The 5,441-nt window shown below is 41.5% G+C and overlaps 2 pseudogenes; one reads left to right on the forward strand and one right to left on the reverse strand.

Moving 5' to 3' along the window:
- Positions 1-1,228: 1,228 nt before the first annotated feature.
- LOC127218534 (thymidylate kinase-like) lies at positions 1,229-2,704 on the reverse strand (annotated as a pseudogene).
- Positions 2,705-3,369: 665 nt separating this feature from the next.
- LOC127218537 (protein phosphatase 1 regulatory subunit 14B-like) lies at positions 3,370-4,028 on the forward strand (annotated as a pseudogene).
- Positions 4,029-5,441: the final 1,413 nt, after the last annotated feature.

Raw genomic sequence — 5,441 nt, forward strand, 5'->3', positions numbered from 1 at the left:
TTTATTCGAGATAGGGTTTCTCTGTGTAGCTTTGTAGACCAGGCTGGCCTTGAACTCATTGAGATCCACTTGCCTGTGCCTCCTGAGTGCTGAGATTAAAGGCATATACCACCACTACCCTGCTAAGGCTGGACATTTATAAGAAAGAATAAGCCTCTGTGTGTTTATTTGGGAGCTGGGTGGTGGGCCCCCAAAGAGTTAAAGAGCAAAAGAGTCAAAGACTTAAAAAACAAACAATACCCAATCCTTCCCAAACAGTTCTACTAACTGGGGACCAAGCATTCCAACATATGAGCTTATAGGGATCATTCTCATTCAAACCACCACACTCTAAGGACAGATTCATATTTGAAAACCTAAAGGCTCATATGGCATTATGAACACCAGATATCCCAATTCTGTACTATCCAGAACCTCAAAGCCTCTGTTTATAGTTTTTACTACAGACTACTACATCACTCAAAAAGTTTCTACCAATGTCTGAGATAACTCTATTCCTGGATGCTTACAAACAACCACTCATGTCACAGTTGTCCCTAGGAACCCCAGCAAGTCAAAGAATGATGTGATGTAAACCATACTGATAAATTGTCATGCTCTGGAAGTGGAATAGACATTCCCAGCATTTCAGATTCTCCAAAACACTCTGTTGTGGGACAGGTTGACTCTAAGTGTATTAGAACAGCTAAGTGTATTAAGGGTATTAAAAATTCAATCTTTAAACAGCTTGGGAGAAAAATCTTTGTCAACAAAGATTACTATTGCTTATCCATTCCATAATAATAACATGCCAGTGGTGGGGAAAAAGAAGCCAGAAGGTCATCCTTGGAGAGATTGTCCTGTTCTTCCTGGGGATTTCAGTGAAGAACACCAGATGATTACTTTAGTGCAGTTTCCACTGTTGATTTCTGCTGGATGTATTAAGTGCTTGAGCTTTATTTAATGATATGTTGCATGCTATATGTTCTTTGCTACTTATTCTTTTACTTTTGCTTCCTATATGCTTAACAAACTCACTCATTTGGAACTGAAAGTTTGGATATCATAAATCATCCTCTGAACCGTACAGAGTAAGTGGAAAGAAAGTTTCTCAGCTTCTCATCGATCAATGCCTGGCTACTGAACTCCTGTAACTCCCCATTCCATGTGCCTATCTTGGCAATAAAGAATTCAGACGAATCCTAAGGACCCGAGAAAGGTATCTACAGTAAAAGCGCTGAAGCTGAGTTTATTTCCATAGCTCCTTCAGTGGACTCTGTGCAGCACTGTGGATGGCGTCCTCAGAGAGGGCCCGGATTTCTTCATGGACAACCTCAATGCTTTTGGAAGCATCAACCACCTTCCAATTCAGGTTATTATCCTTCATGAGCTGCTGGAAACACAGCAGAACCTGCTCCTGGAAAGTCCTAGTCTCAGTGCTTGAGATCAAACTCTCCCCTCTCCCAGTGTGGCAGCGTCCAGCAATTATGACTGAAGGAACACAGTCAGGTCAGGTTTGGGAAGGCCCATGTCTGGCTGTTTGCACCAATACAAGGAAAAATCTCCTTGGTGCTAGGGAAGACAATTCCAGAAGGCATATCTATCAAAAACAAGGACCACACCCTGGTTCAACTTCGCCTTAATCAATGGCACTTGTTCCTAGTGGTTTATGGAGAAGAGCAAGTGCACGGAGTGGTCCTCTAGTTCTGTTTTCTTTTCTAAGTAGGAACTCAGGAGCTTGCCGATTTCTGTTGATCTTTTGGGGAAACGCAGCAGCTCCTTTCTGTGACCCGAGGCACACAGCATGGTCACCAGCCTGAGGCCTTGCCTGGTCTTGCCAGCACTGTCCACGTGCCCGACGGGACGCCATCGCCACCGCCACCACGAGCCTGCACAACTCCTGCCAACCTATTAGGTTCCCGCTAATGTTAGAGGCAGCAGAAGGCGGGAGCGCGTAGATTCCTAGCTGCACCACCTCTTAGGCTCCACAGAAAATATTTTTAACAAAACATAAAAGAAAAATTTCCTAACCTAAGGAAATATATGTTTATAAAAGCACAAGAAGCTTACAGAATACCTAATAGATTAGACAAGGAAAGAAAGATCCCTGGCCATATAATAATCAAAATACTAAACATACAGGACAAAAAAAGAATACTAAAAGATGCAAGGGCCAAGTAACATATAAACGTAGACCTATTAGAATTGCATTCAACTTCTCAGTAGAGTTCTAAAAGCCAAAAGGGCCTCAACAGATATCTTGCAGACTCTAAGAGACCACAGATGCCAGCCCAGACTACTATACCCAGCAAAACTTTCAGTCACCATAGATGGAGAAAACAGGATGTTCATGACAAAGTTAAACAATATCCATCTGCAAATCCAGAAGGTATTAGAGGGTAAAGTTCAAGCCAAGGAAGTTATCTATACCCATGAAAACAGAGGCAATAAATAATTTCACATCAGCATAACTTCCAAAAGGGGACACACACACACACACACACACACACACACACACAGAGAGAGAGAGAGAGAGATGAACACTACCACAACCACCAACAACAACAAAATAAAAGGAATTAACAATCATTGATCATTGATATCTCTCAATATCAATGGATTCAATATTTCAATAAAAAGACAAAGGCTAACAGAATGGATATGAAAATAAGAGCCACCCTCCTGCTGCATACAAGAAACGCACATCAACATCAAAGAAAGACATGACCTCAGAGTAAAGACTTGGAAAAAGATTTTCCAAGCAAATGGCTCCAAGAAACAAGCTGATATAGCCATTCTAACATCTAACAACATAGACTTCAAACCAAAATTAACCTAAAGCAACAGGGAAGGACACTCTATACTCATCAAAGGGAAAACTTGACATTTGTGCCCCAAACACAGGGACAGACACCCACATGCAAATGAAGCACTACTAAAGCTTAAATTACACACCAATCCTCACATACTGATAGTGGAAGACATCAGTACCTCACTCTAACCAACGGGCAGATCATCCAGACAAAAACTAAATAGAGAAAAAATGGAGCTAACAGACATTATGAACCAAATGGACCTAACAGATATCTACAGGGCATTTCACCAAAACACAAAAGAATACACTTTCTTCTCAGCACTTCAAAGAACATTCTCCAATATTGACCATGTATTTGATAACAAAGCAAGTCTCAACAGATACTAGGAAACTGAAATAATCCCCTGTATCCTATCAGACCACCACAAATTACAGCTGGATTTCAACAACAGAAAGCCTACAAATTCATGGCAACTGAACAGCTCCCAACTGAATGGCTGTGTGTCAAGGAAGAAATAAAGAAATTAAGGACTTCATAGAATTCAATGAAAATGAATGCACCGTAGGCCCTTCCCATGCTGCAGCTGCCCCCAGGTGCCCCCACCACGGCCCTCGCTGTGGAGCCGGGCGGGCGGAGCAGAGTCCGGGAGCTAACCTGGAGCCAACAGGCCAGGCATCCAGGAAGGGGCGTGGCAGCAGCCTTCTTGGTGTACAGTGGCCCTGCAGGGGGAGCTGCGTGGCTGCCCTGGTCCTGGACCGGGCAGTGGGAGCATAGGATCCCGCATCTACTTCCAGAGTCCCCCTGGGGCCCCCAGGTGAAGGCAGCGGGGGGTGGGGGTAGGGTTAGGGGGGACTGGGATGATGATGGCCCTGTGAGACAGCAAGGGAAGGTCACCATCAAGTATGACCATAAGGAGCTACGGAAGCACCTCATCCTGGAGGAGTGGATCTTACAACAGCTCACTCGTCTCTACGACTTCCAGGAAGAAGAGATCCCAGAGCTGGAGATAGATGTGGATGAACTCTTGGACATGGAAAGTGATGATATCTGGGCTGCTAGATTCAAGGAACTGTTAGCTCACTGTTACAAACCCACTGAGGCCTTCATCTCTGGCCTGCTGAACAAGATCCGGGGCACGCAGAAGCTGAGCACACCCCAGAAGAAGTAGGGTCCTGACCCAGATGACCATGGCTCCCACAGGAAAATCGCTGCACCCTAACCTTGTAGCAACAGGAATACTGGGGACCCAGCAGCCAGGCCTGGTGCCATGAACAGGGATTCTGGTGCCTCTGCCTATGGGCCACTTCCCTTGCCCTCAGTTGTCTATTTTTGTTTGTTTGTTTTTGTTGTTATTAAACTGATGGAACTTTTTGTGTTTTTATTTATTTATTTATTTATTTATTTATTTATTGATTTTTGTGTTTTTATATTGATTCTACGGCACAGGCTCTTTAAAAATAAAGCTAGGATACACCTTTGGAGCAAAAAAAGAAAAAAGAAAAAAATATGAATGCACAACATATCCAAATTCATGGAACACAATGAAAGCAGTGCTAAAAGGAAGCTTCATAGCATTAATTGTCTTCAAAAAGAAATTGCAGAGAACCCATACTAGCAACTTAACACCACACCTAAAAGCTCTAGAACAAAAAGAAGCAAATGTATCCAAGAGGAGTAGAAAGCCAGAAATAATCAAATGGAGGGATGAAATCAATAAAATGGAAACAAAGAGAATAATACAAAGAATCAATGAAACAGAGTTGGTTTTTTGAGAAAACCAACAAGATTAAAAACCCCTTTTATAAACTAAGAAAAAGACACAGATAAAATATCCAAATTAACAAAATCAGAAATGAAAAGGGGAGGGCATAACAACAAACACTGAGAATCATCAGGTCATACTTCAAAAACTTGTATTCCACAAAATTGGAAAATCTAAAAGAAATGGATAATTTTTGATAGATGCCACTTTACAAAGTTAAATCAAGATTAGATGAACAATTTAAATAGACCTATGATCCCTATGGAAATAGAAGCAGTCATCAAAATCTCCCAAATTTAAAACAAAAAAGCAAACAAACAAACAAACAAAAACCCCCACAGGGCCAGATGTTTTTACTGCAGAATTCAACCAGACTTTCAAAGAATTATTCCACAAAATAAAAAACAGAAGGAACATTGTCAAATTCATTTAATGAGGCCACAGTCATCCTGATACCAAAACCACACAAAGATTCAACACATTAAGAAAGAGACTTACAGACCAATATCCATTATGAACATTGACACAAAAATACTCAATAAAATACTGGCAAACTGAACCCAATAACACATCAATAGAATCATCCACCATGATCAAATAGGCTCTATTCCAGAGATGCAGGTATGGTTCAACATACAAATATCTGCCAATGTAATCCACTACATAAACTGAAAGACAAAAACCACATGATCATCTCCTCCGACGCTGAAGAAAGCCTTTGACAGAATTCAACACCTCTTCATGACAAAAGTCTTGGAGATATCAAAGATAAAAGGGACATACCTAAACATAATACAATATACAGCAAGCCAACAGCCAACACCAAATTAAATAGGAAGAAACTCAAAACAATTCCACTAAAATCAGGGACAGGACAAGGCTGT

This window comes from Phodopus roborovskii, unplaced genomic scaffold, assembly GCF_943737965.1.
Source record: "Phodopus roborovskii unplaced genomic scaffold, PHOROB, whole genome shotgun sequence".
Classification (NCBI taxonomy): domain Eukaryota; kingdom Metazoa; phylum Chordata; class Mammalia; order Rodentia; family Cricetidae; genus Phodopus; species Phodopus roborovskii.